At 42.9% G+C, this 17,901-nt stretch overlaps 1 protein-coding gene across 2 annotated transcripts in view; it reads left to right on the top strand.

The window, feature by feature from the left end:
* The window catches only part of LOC125723039 (signal transducer and activator of transcription 4-like), a 340,474-nt gene that overhangs the window by 181,220 nt on the left and 141,353 nt on the right, over positions 1-17,901 (top strand). The window lies entirely within an intron of this gene.

Raw genomic sequence — 17,901 nt, 5'->3', positions numbered from 1 at the left:
TGACTGCTGATAAAAAATTATTACAGGAGTTATGTAACAGCATGCTGACCTATTTGTACACACCCACAGAGCATCGGGATCAAGCGCAGCGTTGCCTGATCCCTGTGCTCTCTGTCTGTGTTGTTTCACTGTGTTAGCTAATTAACCAAATTAAATGTGTTTATTTTTGTTTACCTGGAAGCGCTTCTGTCCCACGGGGCTCTTGTATTCATGGCCCAATGCATCTTCTTCTTTGGGGGTCAATGCTGGTGAAAGCCTGAGTGGAGTCCCAGGCAAGCTTCGGCAGTTGAAGCGTTGACGTTGATGGCGTGCCATGGGCCACCAGAGTCCCGCCCTCCAGGTGAGCCCGCTGTCTTCATTGGCTAAACATCCCAACTCCAATTTCGATTTCTGTGTCAAATACATAAAAAATGAATTTGGGACTGACTTTGGGGAAACCTCATGGAATCCGGTTAATTTGTTCCCTGGCCGTAATTAAACCTCCAACCTTCATAAATTACCATTTCATTAGGATCTGGGAGTAAAACAGATTAAGATATTCATATATTCTTGGACTGGCACTTGGGCTGTACCCGATTAGATTTTAATGACATTACTTTGTCTCAAACAAATGAGATGTGGCAGAGTAAGAGCTTATTTGTTTAGCTGCTAATGGCTACACTAGAAAGGTAGGCCCCAGGCTGGTTGAGCATGTAGGCACCCCAAGAATGCCCAGGGATTAAATCAGAATCAGAGAGGAGGGGAAGCCCTGTCAGTGAAACCTTCAATAAGCCTCTCTGTACATTAGATTATTAGTTATCATATGATTTAATGATCACAATCTTAAAGATACAATATGCTATTTTTTTTGGCATGTTATATTAATAATTTTTAAAGCAATACAAAATAAACCAAAAAATGTGATTAAACGGTAATTTTTATTTGACATGAGTATTGTACATATTACATGGTTAAATAGTATTTTAAACATGTAAATGAAACTTAAAAATGCATCAAAATGGCTTATCACTGCAAGGTATGTTCTTGCTTATTCATCTGTAATGTCCCAGGAAACATGCATTTAAATATAAAGTTATTCTCAGATAGTTTCCTTATACACGTCTTTCCTGGAAATAATTCAAAATGCATAAACAGACATCACGGCGTCATGTAGGAGTATGTCCTCTACTTAATTTCTAATTAATGTTTGGTCAGAGCTACTAAAGCGAATTAACGCTGAAGAAAAAACAAGATTTTGGCACAAAATTATCTGTTTATTAAACCTTTCACTTTGAATCTATTGCTATAGAGAAAAAAAGTTATTATTGAAAGAGGCAGAGCTGGGCTGCAGCAAGGTCCAAGCTGGACATAAGGAGATGGAGCTGGGTTGCAGCATGGTCCAAGCTAGACATAAGAAGGTGGTGCTGGGCTACAGGAAGGTCCAAGCTGGACATAAGGAGATGGAGCTGGGTTGCAGCATGGTCCAAGCTAGACATAAGAAGGTGGTGCTGGGCTACAGGAAGGTCCAAGCTGGACATAAGGAGGTGGATCTGGGCTATAGGAAGGTCCAAGCTTGACATAAGGAGGCGGAGCTGGGCTATAGGAAGGTCCAAGCTGCACATAAGGAGGTGGAGCTGGGCTGCAGGGAGGTCCAAGCTTGACATAAGGAGACGGAGCTGGGCTACAGCAAGGTCCAAGCTGGACATAAAGAGACGGAGCTGGGCTGCAGCAAGGTCCAAGCTGGACATAAGGAGGTGGATCTGGACTATAGGAAGGTCCAAGCTGGACATAAGGACGCGGAGCTGCGCTCTGCTGGGCTCTATCTACATTCAAACCCTGCACATGCCTACTGGAGAGGGTATTGGCCTTTCTGTCTTTATTCTCACAAACCGAAATGGTGGCCATGCTATGCCCAGGTCAGCCTCAGGGCTGTAGTGGTTCCGGTGAACTTGCAGGGGTGATGGAGCCGGCTTCTTCAAATGTGTCTATCAGTCAGGGCACTTCTTTGCTTCTCGCCCTTGTGCTGTATTGTGTGGTGGAGCCACGGAGCTAACAGAACGCGGCTGGGAATGGCCGCTAATCTCTCCTGGTGCTGCCTTCTATGTGCCGACACGGAGCCTGTTTGTAAACGTCACTCCCTAGCATCAAACAGTTTTGAACAGCAGGGTGATCTTCCTGCAAATGCAGCAGGGAGTGGGCGGCAGGTTACGCGTGTTACGTAGCGATACGTCACGCTGCTTATTACCCTTAAAGGGCTGATCAAAGTCACCCTGACAGCCCCGCTCATCTGCCTCCCATGGTTCCTGTACCCTGAAGAGGGACTCTGCTGCTGTCCCCTGCGGCATCTCTCTGCCTAGCTCTGGGATACCACTTCTGCTCGCAATAAAATGCTAATACAATTCTTAAAACTCAAGGAGGCAGCAGCCCAACAGAATGCTGCTTGTGCCTCTAAAGGGTTTATGTAGTCAGAAAAAGGCCTGGTATCATTATGATAAAAAGTCACTTCTAGGTGAATAAATTGCTTTTCCTGTTCAGCTGCTTTTCACTGACTCGCCCTCCTCTGAGGGAATATGTGCTTTGTAGTGAAACGCGCCTTTAATTCCTCGTGTTTTGGAGTCCGTCACAAGAGAGCAATGGGGCCAATTAATGTCATGTCAGCCTCATGTCCCCCTCTGCTGTGGGTGGAGCCCAAGTCTTTGAGGGAAACGTTTGTGTGAATGAGCTCGCATGCAAATTTCATAGACCCCAGAGCCGTTTAGCCACCAGCCGTTAGCACTTAATCCAGTCATGTTTATTACATCACGCGATTTAGTTGCTTAGCTCACTTTGTTCATGATGAGTGGCCTCCTGTATGTAAGTCATGTATACAGCTGTTTTTACTTCTCTCATGGGCACATAACATCACTGTCAGTCCTTCTACCTTCTAGAACTTTCTGTTAAAAATATAAACCATTCAGTAAAGATCAGGGAGGAGCTGCTCAATAACTGCAGGGGGCGCTAACTGGCTTTATGAAGGTGCCTACGTTGAAGGGATGCCCGGTCTTGACCTGTGAACAGCAGCCTGGAGGGGGCGCCCCCGCAAATGAGCGTGCGTGTCCAAAGGGGACTCTCTGGAAGCTTCTACTGCAACGCACTGGGCTGCTAATCAGGTCATTAGGTTAGAGAGACAGCTGTGGGTTTTGCACTGGGTTTTCTGGGATGATCGTTGCTATGGTGAATGGACATCCTTGGGCGATCTGAGGAGACACAAGAGACAAGCGGCAAGACCTGGATTGGAGGCCTTCTGGGTTGAGGATTTTGATACAGCAATGGGAAAGTGGAGCTCATTGTTATCAGGTCCCAGAAAGGGTGCACCAGAGTGATACCTCCTGTAAATCTCTGTGTACATGAACAAAAACATATCGACTATATAAGCATAGCCAAGATTTTGGATATGTAATTGAGTCTGGTTAAAATATGGCAGCCCAGAATTCATTTTTCCAGGTAAAATGTATCACTGCTATGAATTTGGCACCCGGGGCTAAATGAGTGCCATCCATCAGAATTAGAATTGGATCTGTTTTCCAGGAAGAAACTAAGTAATGGTGGGTAGCGCCTTCAGAGGCCTCTTTTCAAAGGAGAACAGTGATGGATGTGGAAGTGCTTTTTCTTTCCCTTTTCCTGCCGCTATCAGTCTCTGCCGATTCGGACGGGCAGCCTGTTCTCTGCACGTGGTTCTGCACCTGGTTAACGCTTATCTTACAACGCTGCAGCTGCATCTTTGTGTCACTTCCTGAATGTAACTTTGGGGCTCAGAATAACTTCGTATTGTGGACTTCCTGTTTTCAGCCATGGGGCGTTTTGGGGCCCTTGATGATTCTGACAGTTTGATTTGTGTTGGCATACTGTTATATTTAATAACATGGACGCGAGAGAGGCTTCCAAAATGGTCACTCCACAACTGTCACTAATACTGTATATGGACCCGATGTTTGAGATTAATGTATTAATGTATCCTCTGCACATTAAACAGGTGGTTAATGACAATGGGCATGACTGATTAATTCAGGCTTTTTCTGGCATTCTGGGAATCAGTCCTGCAATTTTTCACTGAGGTTCGCTTTGGATAAACAGCCCCTGCTGTTATGTGAAGTCTAATAAAGAGGCAGGGCATGCTTTTAGTAGGGAGGGGGCTGGCCAGGGACCCTCCCGCAGTCTTAAGGCAGGTGTTCTTTCTTCTCTTTTGCCTGACAGGGGGGGAATCATCCACACCAGCTCCATGCCGCCCCTGTGATGTCATACTTCTTGATTTAATTTAATCAGCTGACCTGATGGTCACACCCTCAAGACAAACTATCCATTACGTCTTTACGTTTTGTTCTACACACTCATATGCTGAAGGTTGGGTTCCCTGCCCACTCCTGATGTGCAGTATTGGTTTCCTAATCATTTTCCTAACAGAGATAATCTGCCTCCCCCAATGCAGAGATTCTTACTTTAATTCATTTATTATTTTACCTTTAAGTGCCTAAAGAGAAGGTAGCTTTTCATGGGAAAACTGCAATTAAAATATTTATGATAATATATCATATTTGACTGGAGAAAGGACTGGAAATGAATCCATACTTGTAAGGATTATTATAAATTATTATAAATTAATAAATTATGATTAAAGGTATCTCTGAAAAGGGAAACTAAAGATGCTTCGCACTGACTGGCTAATGGCTAACCTGCTGTCATTGGTTCTGAGCTGTAATAAAGGCATGAGGCTGGGGTGCTGTGCTGCCCCGATGACTGAATTGAACGCAAGAGGTGCCTTTGATCCCTGATGGTGCTGTAATTGGAAGCAAAGGGCCACCGTCATTGCCATGGCTGTGACTCCCCCCCCCGCATTCACACGCATGCACACGTAAACTCACACACCAACAGAATTTCTGCTGCCCCTAGTGGTAGGGGAGCGTCCTCAGGTTCCCCGAGCTGAAATATAAATCTTGACTAATGACTGCAGTGTTGACGTCCCCTGCCCCCCTGTGCTGTGGTTAATATGTGTTTCTCTGAGCCTGCAGAACTTCTTTATCGTGGAGCAGAAAGCTTCTCCAGCTCTGTGCGTGGCTTATTCCCGCTTCCCACTCTGCTTCTGTTTTATCGGGTATCTGCTGTCCATCTGTCTTCATTCCTACTGGCTCCTCATTCCCTCGGATATCTGGTGTCTTCCTGTAAGGACTCAAAGAACCCAACTTGTGTGCCAAAGTGACCATAAGGTTCCCTGCTAGCAGCATACTTGCAGTGTGTAACAGTGTGCTTGCAGTCCACCCCGCGAATTCCTCTCAGATCAAGGGATGTTTGTTTCTCTCCAATATGCAGCTACTTTGATTGAACAGCACTGGAGTTTCTGGTGTGTCTGCAGGGTTGGGGGTATGTGGGGGGGGAGGGGGGGGGCCTTAAAGCATCCTTTATGTCCTGCATTATTTAACTGCACTCATCCTTCCTGTATATCTTGTCATTCGTCCCTCTGAAGCCTCTGATGATGGACTGATAGAGAATTTGTGTAGACCAGACATTCCTTTGTCTTTGAAGAATCCACCCCTCATTTCACCCCGGCAGGTGTACGTGGGGGGGGGGGGGGGGGGGGGGGGGGGGCGGTGGGAAGAGGGGGGATGGGCGGAACGAGGCTCTCCTTCTTTGGCGTCCATTCTGTTTGCCTCCCTCTTTTCTCACTTATAACAAATTGGGCTGACTCATGATCCCTTAGGATGGTCACATGACCAGGGGCAGGGGCCATGGCCTTGCTGACACCCTGGAAAAAGCACACAGACTGGACAAGACCTGTCTGATATGTCTTTAGGATGGGGGGGCTGGTGGGCATTGTAACTGCAGGATATGAGGCAACCTTTTTAAAGCAAAGAGCCATTTCATCCTAAATGTCTGACCCAAGATTTACAATGTTATGAGAATGGTTAGAGAAGGGGGTTTGAAATATGATTTTTAATGCAATATGGGTATATACTGTATGCATTTAGCACACAATCAAAACTACTTCAAGTACTTTAAACTATTTTGGGGGGGGGGGCATCTCAGGATTAAATCACTTGGACATGTAACAGCGCAAAGGTGACTAATATTACAACATTGTTCAGTTCTGTAGTGATAGTCTTCACCCTCACCCCTTCTTTCTAATGTTTGGCTGTAAAGTTTGTTTGGATCTGCAGTCGTCTGCCTTTCACCCTTCACTTCACTACTGTAAATCTGCTGACCGAGCAGTGCAAAACATACTAACCACTCCAAACTCAACTGGCTATAATATGGAAATCGGAGAAAATATTATAATTTTACAAAGACCTGGGAAGGCGTAGTGATGATTTACTACAAGAACTACACGAAAGAATTATACATACAATGTTTAAGTGTACATTCACATTAAATTACAGCCCCCATATATTCAAGCATTATTAAATGCAATTCATTTTTATTTGATTAGTGTAATTCAACATGTTTTTTTTGCATCAATGACTTTTGTCATTAATTTACTTCCACAGAACGTTGAAGCGTACATTCAATCTCAGGTATTGAAGAAAACTCCAGAAAGCATATAATTTGACCGCAGATGTAATCTCATCATAGAGAATGACTTTGAGAAAGACGTAGATGATGCAGTTAGGACATCACAGAAGTGTGCGATGGACCGCCTCATTCACATACAGTGGTGGCCAAAATTATTAGCATTTTGGCATTTTAAGAGGTTTCAGTTGTTTTTTTTGAAGTGGCCATTAAAATATCCATAAAACAAATTAAATATCTACAAAGTCATCATTATGCTCTATAAACCATAGAATAGAGCTACCATAAGGAAATTTAGGTCATTTTCCTTAAAAAAAAAACTAGCTAGGCTTATTTCCCTGTCAATGTCACACAATCATGTTCCTTCACAGAAGCCAAATTACTTGTTTAATCATTGTCAGGTGTGATCAGGGTTACACTGATGGTGAATTAAGAGTCTTAAGGTACAGTTGAGTTATTCTTTTGAATGTACAAGGTCTATCCTGCTCATTAAGTGATTGGTAACATCCGGGTTTGTCACTGAGCCTGCACCACCAATTGGTCTATAGAAGTAGACCATGTTGCTCTTCTTTGAACATGACCAAGGTGAAGAAGGGGCTAATGAGTGAGCAATAAAGGCCCTTTTTGATGCTGGCTGCAGTTACCGCCGCATAGCCAAGGACATGAGATGCAGTCCAAGCACTGTAAAGTACAATTCGCCATGATGCCACCAATTCACACTAGAACCGAAAGGGAAGAGGTAGGAAAAAGAAACTTTCAAACAGACAAGTGAAGCATCTCAAAATTCTCAGTCTTAAGGACAGAAGAAAGACCTCAGATCAACACCACAATGACTAATGGTGCATCAGTGTTCTCAAGAACTGTGCGCTCTCTGACTGGGAGAAGAAGGACTTGTTGGCAGAATAACAGCAAAGAAACCATTTTTGAGAGAGAACAATATAGTGAAACGCCTGAAATTTGCAAAAGAACACAAGAAATGGACAAAGGAAGATTGGTATAAAGTGCTGTGGACTGATGAGCCCAAGTTTGAACAGTTCGGCAACAAGGGAAGAGTGTTTGTTCGACGGAGGAAGGGGGAGAGATATAAAAAGGAGTGGCTCTTGCCAACAGTTAAACACGGAGGGGGTAGTATTACGGTGTGGGGTGGCATTTCAGCCTCAGGAACAGGTGACAGTGAAAATTGATGGCATCATGGATAATAAAGTATACCACAACATTCTGGTGTGGCATGGAGTTGTCTTGTTGGGCCTGAAAATGACCCTAAACATTCTCCTAACTATTTCCGGAACTACCTGTGACAGAAAGAGTCTGCTGGAACATTGAAAATGATGGACTGGCCCCCTCAAAGTCCAGACCTCAACCCCATCAAGCAAATTTGGGGCGTGTTGGAAAATAAACTGGACAGATCTATTGTACATTCAATAGAAAGCTTTTGGTTTGAGTTGCAAAAGGCATGGAATAACATTAGTGTTGAATTTCTCAGGAAATATATTGACACTATGCCAGAGAGATGTGCTGCTGTAATTGCTGCAAAAGGTGGACACACCAAATATTAAAGTTAAAAGTGTATGAAAACAGTAGGACTCACTTTATCTGATATTTGTTGTACTCAACGCAACCATCTGCATATTTCATGAACATTATGAAATGAAATCATGTTTTGGAGACAAAAAAAGGTCAATATTTTCAGATTTGTCAGGTATTCTAATAATTTTGACCACCACTGTATTGCCAAGGAAATATCTGAATTAAAGATAATAACATTATCCCATAAATAAATAATTTATCTTTATGAAAGTATTATCATAATATGTTAAGACATGAAAATATAAATGTGTCTGTCTTTCCGAGAAAAGCCACAACCTTGTGATCAAAGACTCGCAGGTGGCTCACAGGCTGCAGGTTGATGACCCTGGTATAGAAGAATAAGACTTAGGAAATAAGGCTCCTGGTAGCTCACAGGCCAGTAAAGGCCCCCAAAAATGCTGCATGCGACCACAGAGCAGGCTTACAAGGTAGGACAGGGGTTAGGAAATGGTTAAAGATGGGAACTTACAGGTGGCGGGTTTGAGTCCTGCCATTTAATACACATAACAAAAATGCCACTGCTGGCAGCAGTAAAATCCCCACTTTTAGGCCATCAGAGACTCATTAGGTTGTTATTTTTTTGTACGTGGCACCCAAGCAATTGATCCCTAACATTGGCAGTTTTGTTAATATTCTCCTCAGACCAATTATAGTTTGTCTTCCTGAAGCTAGTGGAGAATTTTCCGCTCCTGTTTTGTGTATCTTAGGGTGTCAGACTATGGGTGGTGTGCCACACACACGTAGCAATAATGTCACAGTAATACCGGACTGAGCCTCATTTGCTAGGTCAGCCATGATGGCATCCACATTGTCTATGCTAATGAGCAGACGTATTTCAGCCGGCATTGTGCTGATCATCTTGTCCTCTACCTCCTCACCGAGGTGTTCATCTATTTAGTCATTTGACAAGTGTGGAGCTTAATATCAATTAGCTTCACTTGCTAATGGAGATTATGCCACCTTTCCGCGTGAGGGTAACAACGACATGAATAACAGCTCAGTCCGACGTATTCAGCACACACAGCGGCAGTGGGATAAGGCCTACTTAAGCTTTTAAAAGGATAACAAAGGTGCCGATTAATCCCCCCTCCTACAGCATTTGTGTGAGTTTCCCCACTCTCTCGAGTTTCCTCTCTGGTGCATTGTGGGTCTTATATTATGGATGAGATAAGATGCTGGTCAGCTTGGATGTTACATGCAGTTATTTTTAAAACTCCTGTGGTGCTGCCCGTTCAGCAGGGGGACCCACAATGCCCCATCACCTTATTTTAAGCATGCACGCTTTACACCAGGTGTGCTTTTGAGGGCATTGTGGGCATGAAATACCTGAAGTCAATGCACAGAAAGATGTGATGTCCATCGTCAAGGATGGTGAGCCGTGCCGGTGCTGTTATCAGAGAAGTGGCCTCATGCCGGGGCATTGCGCCATCCGACAGGCAAATCTAAAGTGATGCCCACAGGAATTGGGCGAGAAGTGCTGAGCGGGCAAGACGTGGGCTCCGAGGCAGACCGTGATGGGAATAGCCCCCAAGAAGTGCTGAAGTGACAGTGGGCAGGGTGTCTTCATTATGGGGGGTCAGCCGGTCACTTTTCACACTGCAGCCACTGTAGCTGCACACAGGAAGCTCCCTGCATGTTTTCTGGAAAGATGATTTGCTGTTTGGTCTCTGCACTGTGTGTACTGCGGTTGAGGAAGGGTTTAATTATCTGTTTTTCTTACATAAACACAGAATCCGACTGCATGCTAATATCCTCCCATTCTGAATCTTTTTGTGAAAATTGGAGTATTTCTCAGCAGAGGGTTGCGGAATTAACAAACAGCTGCCTAGACATAGAATCCTTGCACATAAACTGAGCGGAAATTAAAAAACATGACAGAAGCAGAATGTAAAAATAGAGAATTCTGGCTGCAATTCTAAATTTCTTGCACTCAAAGCTGGTTTTGTTCCTGTGGTGTAACCCAGAGTTCATTTGCTTTTCTTTACTCTCCAAATCATAAAAGACTCACTGAAGGATTGAGCTATGTGTGTTTTTCCTCCTCATTAAAGCGCTGAACACTATTGGCTGATGCGATAAGACGCGTCTAACCCCCTGCCTAATTCATATCGCTCAGGCTGGATGCCTTGTACTATTCTGACACGGGTGAGAAATGGCTCCGCGTGTTTAATCTGTGCACTCTTCTTTTTGATTGTCACGTTTCACTCCTGCACCCCTCCCTCCTCTTTTTCACAATGAAGTTATGACCCCCCACACTATACATTTGCTGGTTTAAATTTGATTTACAAGTTCTGATGGACAGTGGGTAAAATGAAGACTCAGATGCAGGAAAAGGAGACTAAGGCTTTAATTGGAATCAGGGTCGTATGATCCAGGTAAAGACAGCACAGGTGGACCGAGTCCAAATTGTAAGGCAAATTGAAGATTGGGGAGACAGAGAAGTGTTAGGCAAGGCGCAAACAACAATCAGAACAGGTCATGGCAAACTCCGAATCTAGTAACAGAACAGAATCAGGAAGCAGAAAACAGATATCAGACTATGCACACATACTCTCAGAAACTAAGATCTCAAGTCCAAATGACACGTCACAGAAACTAAAATAGGCAGCCTAATTAGAAGTGATAAAACAACAGCTGGGCAGGGGTGGGCCACTAATAGGAATCACCAGGAAGCCTGGGGCACAGGCTGAGCAGGGTTTCCCTGACTGGGTGCAATCCCGGTGTGGGGGTTCCCTGGGGGGCATGGCCAAAGAGATGTGAAGTGCATGAAGTTGAGAGAGCTTCTACAGGCTGGTTCGTGACACAAATGCGCCTTTCTCTGCATGTCACAGACTAGCAAACCATTCACATCGGTCCCTTAAGATTCTGAAGTCTGCTCCAGATCAAAGAAAATAAACCTTAATATATAAATAACACAGCCTTCATTAGATGAGATTTGTTCCTGCATCTCTGAGATTAAATTGGCCCTCATATAGTGATGGCCAAAACAATGCTTCATGAACCATTTGCTGATTCCACTAGATGGTGCTCTTGTTTTGCATCGGGGCATTCTTTGAGGCCTTGTTTTTAACAGAGAGCACCATCTAGTGGTGTCAGAAAATATAACAAATGGTTCACGAAGAGTCATTTAGGCCATCAATCACTTCATGAAAGGGTGTAAACCTTGTTACCGGTCCACTGAAGGCGTTTCCCTCTTCACTTCATGTTATAACACACTTGAAGGTTTGCTGCTCTCCTTATTTGAGTAACCAGCACATTTCGTTAAACAGAGCCGTTGTGTGTAAAAGCCAAGGGCAGGTGAGATAATCATGTCCTTGACATTTTGACTTTACATTAGAGTACACGTCAATTGTAAGGGCTCTCTAGTTATAACTGAGACCTTTACTGCTCACTTTCTCTATGAAATTAACAAACAGCTGGTGTCATTCTTTTAATAAAGTGTTAATGAGGTTTCCCTTGTTATATGTCCTATAGGATTTAGAAACGTGCTGTTAAGTGAGTCAGTCATGACCAGCTGTCTTTCCCCGTTGCCTTTTGGGGAGCTGTGATGAACTCCCCTTGCTTGAGGTGGCTTTTCAGACGTCGCCATTGTCATGCAAATTAGCTGCGTGTCCCTGCCTGTCCCAGAATGCTGGTCCCTTTCCATCTGTCCTGTCGATCATCACGTTCTTCTTTCCTCACCAGTGAAGGAAATGTAGGAGGGACTGACACACATATCTATAACCCAGGCAATTCGGCTCTGGATTTCATCACATCAGCCTATGGGAGGACAGCCGTGAGGGTGTCTAAAAATATACGAAATATGTGTGGCATCGGCTTGCGAAACAATGGCGTGGCCAGAGAGGCCCACCGCAGGACTGCTGACACAGCGGCCGGAAGCTGGGCTGGCGAGTGGGCGTTGGGTAAGGGTATGGCACAGGAGTGACTGCTACATGGAAAGAAGGTGAGGAGGAAATGATCCTAAAACTCCACTGGAGACATAGAACCAAAAAATAATAAGAATTGTGAGTTTATTCTTAATTGTTGATTCATAATAATAATGAGCATTATGGTTTTTTTGTTTAATTGCACACCAAAATGATATAATACTGTTTCATGAAAATCAGAGGGTCACTGAACACATTATGAATCAAGACATTTCCACAGAATATACAGTACTGTGCAAAAGTTTAAGGAAGGCAAAGAAAATGATGTTTAGATTATCCTCATGTTGGTGTAAAACTACGATATTATGCCTGTGTGTGTGTCAGTTTAGCCATTTCAGAACGTCTGCTAAAATCATCCTAATATTTGCAGCGACCGTCCAGTGCATCCATGTATTTTTTGACTTGGCCACTAGCACACCTCATACAGCTAGTCAATCTGTCACTGACTTTCTAAACCAGTATATTTAATTATTTAATTCAACTGTCTGTAAAATTTAACAAAATCATGGAACGGCTGAGGTGCCCTTGAGGAGAAGTTTGGGAACTGAAGCGGTGTTCATCTAACCATCCAACTAGATATCAGTAACTTTTTATAAAACAGAAGAAATTATTACTAGTTTTTATTGTGTTACTCTTAATTTGCACATGTTCTAATGTTAAATTGTGTTTTTTGTACACTTGTTGCCCAGATAAACAGCTTTAAATATTCCTTTGGACTGCCTAAGACTTTTGCACAGTACTGTAGGGACAGGACTTTTTTGGGCTTTTGGTCTCTTGAGGTGTTCTTCCAGCTTTTCAGAACATCATGCAGCCATCCCATGGGACTGAAATGTAGGTCCCCTAAAAGATGTGGTCCTTGAATCTCTGACACTAGCATCTAACAGAATACCTGTGGATTGAAGAAATGCATGTGAGATGTTGAATTTCTCTTCTATGCCCAAGGGCCACAGATAAAGCAGTTTATTGTAATTTAAACAACTGTTCTGTGGTATGAATTGAATTTTGAGAGCCATGAATTATTTCCATCTTCAGCTGAGATAATGTGAGACTGAGAGCTCATTTCCATTGTTCAATCATTTCTTTTGAATTGTAAGTGAGCCCAGAGATGGAATCTCCAGTGACAATCACCCCTAATTGGAAAGAGCACCCCTGTCTTTTAAGTCTCATGTCACGTTCTCTATTCTCTCCCTCTACTCCAACAGAATTACAGTTAATATGCAGTGCTCAACGTGAAAAGGGCATAGTGCAATGTCTCATGACTGTTCCTTCTGCAGCTGTGTCAGATTCATGGAACTTGAACACATTCCTTAAGCAAGTGTGCAGTATAGGGAACCTCATTCACACTGTTTATATGGGCTTGGGTTGTTTTTCTTGAGGGCTGAGGAGAGCACGGCACAATGTGACAGAGCTTTTCCAGGTCGCAGCATTCCCAGCCATACTCAGAGCTCCAGGTGCTCCCATTCTGCAGGCATTCCGCCTCTCGCTGTCTGGCTCGTTGACGTGAGACCTTGCTTACCCTACATTATGCTGTAATTAAGGTAAACACATTTCTCACATCTGCATTGGGTCACGTTCTTCCGCGGATGTTGCCAGCTCTCCAGCAATAGAGATTCTACAAATGGGATGAACCCCGAACCTTTTACCTCTTTCCCCCCTGCCCCCACAATGCACTCAACCAAACAAACCACCCCTCACTGTTTCACCTTTCCCCAGCATCAGCCTTCACTTTTTAGCTTGATGTAAAATCAAGATTTTCCTCCTTAACACATTTAAGTGCAATTTTCACATTTTGACTCAAGTCACGTTCAGGCTGTTTGCCTGCTTGTTACAGACTGATAGTATTTGTAATTTAGTCAAAACCTTTACCATTTTCCTTTCTAGTCTTATGGCTGGCCATAGATGCAGTGCACATTTGTAAAACAACCTTGGACTATGACTAAATCAGAAAAGAAAACGTCTTTCCTTATTGTGAAACTGCCTTGAGGTTCATTGCAAAGCAGCTGCAAAAACATTGAGCAGCAATGTACTGCATGAAGTGTGTGAGTGCCTGTGAATGCCATTTGCTTGGCGTGAGAGTATTGTCGTCTGAAAATGTCCCTCTGCCCTGCTTTTATTTAATCCAAAGTCAGTCTGAAGTCTGCCTCATAGTCATTATTCACATCAGGGACAACTTTCTGTTCTGGTCAACTGGCTCTGTTTTGTTCTCTGTGATGCTGAGAGATATGAACACTAACAAGCATTAAACTGAACAGGGCAGGCTCCTCGTTTGACTTCCTCCTGTTTTCCATGGTTTCACTGCACAATGTAATTAGCTCATCTGTTATGTTCTGAATGTTCTGAAAGACCCCGGTGTTTGTGGCCATGTGGATCCATCCATCCATCCATTTTCCAAACCGCTTACCTACTGGGTTGCGGGGGGTCCAGAGCCTACCCCGGAAGCAATGGGCACGAGGCAGGGAATAACCCAGAATGGGGGGCCAGCCCATCGCAGGGCACACTCACACACTATGCACTCACACATGCACACCTACAGGCAATTTAGTAACTCCAATTAGCCTCAGCATGTTTTTGGACTGTGGGGGGAAACCGGAGTACCCGGAGGAAACCCCACGATGACATGGGGAGATCATGCAAACTTCACACACATGTGACCCAGGCGGAGACTCGAACCCCGGTCTCAGAGGTGTGAGGTGCCATGTGGATCACCTTGCCTAATGTTTCTAATATATTGTCAGAATGGAGACCTAGGAGTTAGTGATGGAATCAGAAGACCCACTGTCTTCAGCCCTTTACTGGCTTTTTCAAGCTCCCTACTTCTTGTTTGGGGAAACAGTTATTTTGGGCACATGAAAAAAGTTCTGGAGAACTTTATAACCGGAAATATGACGCAGGCTGATGTTTATGGATTGTGTTTCATAGCTAAAGCTGTAGAAGATTCTGTCAGAGGGCCTTAGCCCCCAGGAGTCTTTAGCCATGACACTGATTCCTTTGAAACTTGTTGGATTTTGTTTCTTGTTTTTTTTTGAAGAGCTTGTCCCTCAATGGGACCCAATTCGCTTCTAATTAGCAGCTGTTTTCAGCTGCTAAAATAAGGTCCCTGTTTTTGTTTGTAATAAATTAGGGGAAGATAGTTTCATTTGAAGAATGATTTACATTTCTGAGTAATTTCTGTTTCATCTTAATGCTTTGGTTACATAAAAAGGGAAGCTGACTGCCTCCTCAGTTCACGACAGCCCTATCCAAATAGCAATATCAGGATGATTTCCTCACTTTAACTTATGATATTAATGGTTCAGCCACTGTACTGGACAGAAAATGTCAAATGTGTACATTTATTTTACTCCATTGTAATAGCTGAAATAGCTTTTTGAGGTCTAAAGTGATTTTTCATTTGCTTTTAGGTTGTAGAATCTCATGACAATAATTTAAACATTTATGACTTCAGAATAATAACCACTGCACTTATAATTAATATTTTACAAAAAGGGTTCTTCAGGCAGTTCTTCTACACCTTATGCTCAGATGTCTTCGGGGCTGGCTATTCACACTGGCTGTGTCCAAATTCAGGGGATGCATCCTTTGAAGGACATGGTTTATAAAACCATAACCTTTGTAGGCTACGTTCTTTGAAGGTCTAAATGTTGTCAAATGGGATGGTCTGGCTGTCACCAGCTGTTCCAGCCCTTACCCTTGAGTCACAAAGCTTCTGTTGCCTAGCCGGGACACACCCACTTTATCTATTACCTAAAAGAATACTGGGATATGCTGGGCTGCAAAGGATCCATCAGATGGATTCTTTGCAACTTGGCAAAAGGAGTAAATTATCTAGATTGCATTTGAAGGAGCCTTTGAAATGGGGCAGGCTTGTTGCACTGCTGAGACGTCTGCAGCCTTAGGTGCAACTCCTGAATTCGGACACCGCCCCCTACTCCCTAGGTAGTAGGGGGGTCCTTCTGGGGTCCTTCTGGGGTCCTTCAGCTATGCCAGGCCATGCTGGCTGCCCAGTAATATGCCTGTTGGTCCTGGTCAGTGTTGTATAGTAACGAAGTAATAATACTTCACTACTGTACTCAAGTTTGTTTTGGGAAGTATCTATACTTTACTTGAGTATTTTTTTTATTTTGTCAACTTTCACTTTTACTTCACTACATTTTCTAATTTAACTGCATACTTTTACTTCGATACATTTTCAGTGCGGAATGTCGTTACTCATTGCAAAAATCTAATTAGATTTGGTGTTTTCTCTGCCGCTCTTAATTTAGTTGACTGCAACAAAAGCTTGAGGAAGCTGACCTGTCATTGTTCTATGAATCACGTAACACAACATGCACACGCGTCACTCCACACTCAACCTGTCGGTTATTTGTCGATGTGAGCACTGAGCAGCCATCCCACAAGCAGTCATGGAGGAAGAAATAGAGGAAGCAGCGTCGGCTACAAATGACGGAGTAGAAGATGAGCAGCACCCATAGCCATACTTATATACACAATGTTGTCTTACATGGGTGAGAAAGAATCGTCCTATCAGATGAAATACCTCTTGTGCCTGCCTACAGACATCGAAATTTTGCCTTTTAAAAGCTCCCTGTCCAATCTAAAGAAGCACATCGAGGAAAGCTAAATTAATGGTAAACACCAGTGAATTAACTTCAGTTATCACGATTAGCCTGGATAAAAGCTTGGGGTGAGCTTTGTGTCTGATGTTAGGTGAATGTTTTCTTCTCTTGGTGATAGACTGGTTAGGGCATTTGAATCACTAATATTAACTTGGACTTTTGAGCAGTGAACATTGAAATTTATTTAAGCTGGAAAACAGGGTGTTCTGGCTGAGATAATGAACCCCATGCTGGTAATAGGAAAAACAATGACTTGTGTTTTCAGAAATGGCTTTAAAATAGGTTAACATTAACCAGCATTTCTTTTTTAACAATAGTCTACTCCTGTTTAGGTTTTTAAAACCCTGTTTTTGAATTGTGTAACGTAGGCAATTTTTTTCTTTTCCATGCTTTAAAATGCTGAGCAAACATTTTACTATTAAAAGTTTAGACAACATTCTGTTCTTAACATTTACTTGCACTTGTACTGTCATTACTCAAGTACAGTTAGTTATAGATTACTTGTAATACTTAAGTACAGTGAATGATACTGTAGATACTTTAAGACTTTTACTTCAATGGAATTCTAGTTGGTGACTTGAACTTTTATCAAAGTAAATTTTTGGGAGGGTATCTGTAGTTATACTTAAGTGTGACTTTCAGGTACTTTATACAAGACTGGTCCTGGTATCCGAGAATATGCCTGTCCTGACAGGTGATGCATCTCAGTTGTGTTCTGTTCACTCCTCTGCTGAGGTGCTAGGATGTGATGTCAAACATTCCAGCCTCATCTCATGTTTTCTCTCTTTATACACTTATCGTATTCATCTCAGTATTTTTAAGGTGAAAGCCATAATATGTATTAAAGGTTCTTTTACACATATAAAGGTTTTATTTTTTAAATAAAAAAAGCGGTTGGAAGGGCATTCTTCATGGGTACATCTACAATACTTTATCAGAGGAAGTACAGTTTTTGAAGGGACAAATGACAAACACTGATTTATTTTACAATAGCCATTAAAAACTGGACATTTCAAAATAATACATGAAAAGTAATAAATAGTATACAATTCATACAGCAAGATCTCTAAGTGATCAATACACAGGTGTGTAGCCAGGTATTAATTTTGGTGGGGTGGGGGGTTGATAGAAATAGTAATATGTTATAAATTTGGAGGGGGGTACAAACTAATTGTAGCAACTGGCTACATGTCCAAACCCCCCTCCCCCCAGCCTTAAGGATGCTATGACGAAGCTAGCAGAAAAGAGAACAGGAACAT

Source organism: Brienomyrus brachyistius, chromosome 1 (genome assembly GCF_023856365.1).
Source record: "Brienomyrus brachyistius isolate T26 chromosome 1, BBRACH_0.4, whole genome shotgun sequence".
In the NCBI taxonomy this organism is placed as follows: domain Eukaryota; kingdom Metazoa; phylum Chordata; class Actinopteri; order Osteoglossiformes; family Mormyridae; genus Brienomyrus; species Brienomyrus brachyistius.
Note: the sequence above shows the minus strand (reverse complement) of the source record. Positions and strands in the feature narration are given on the sequence as shown.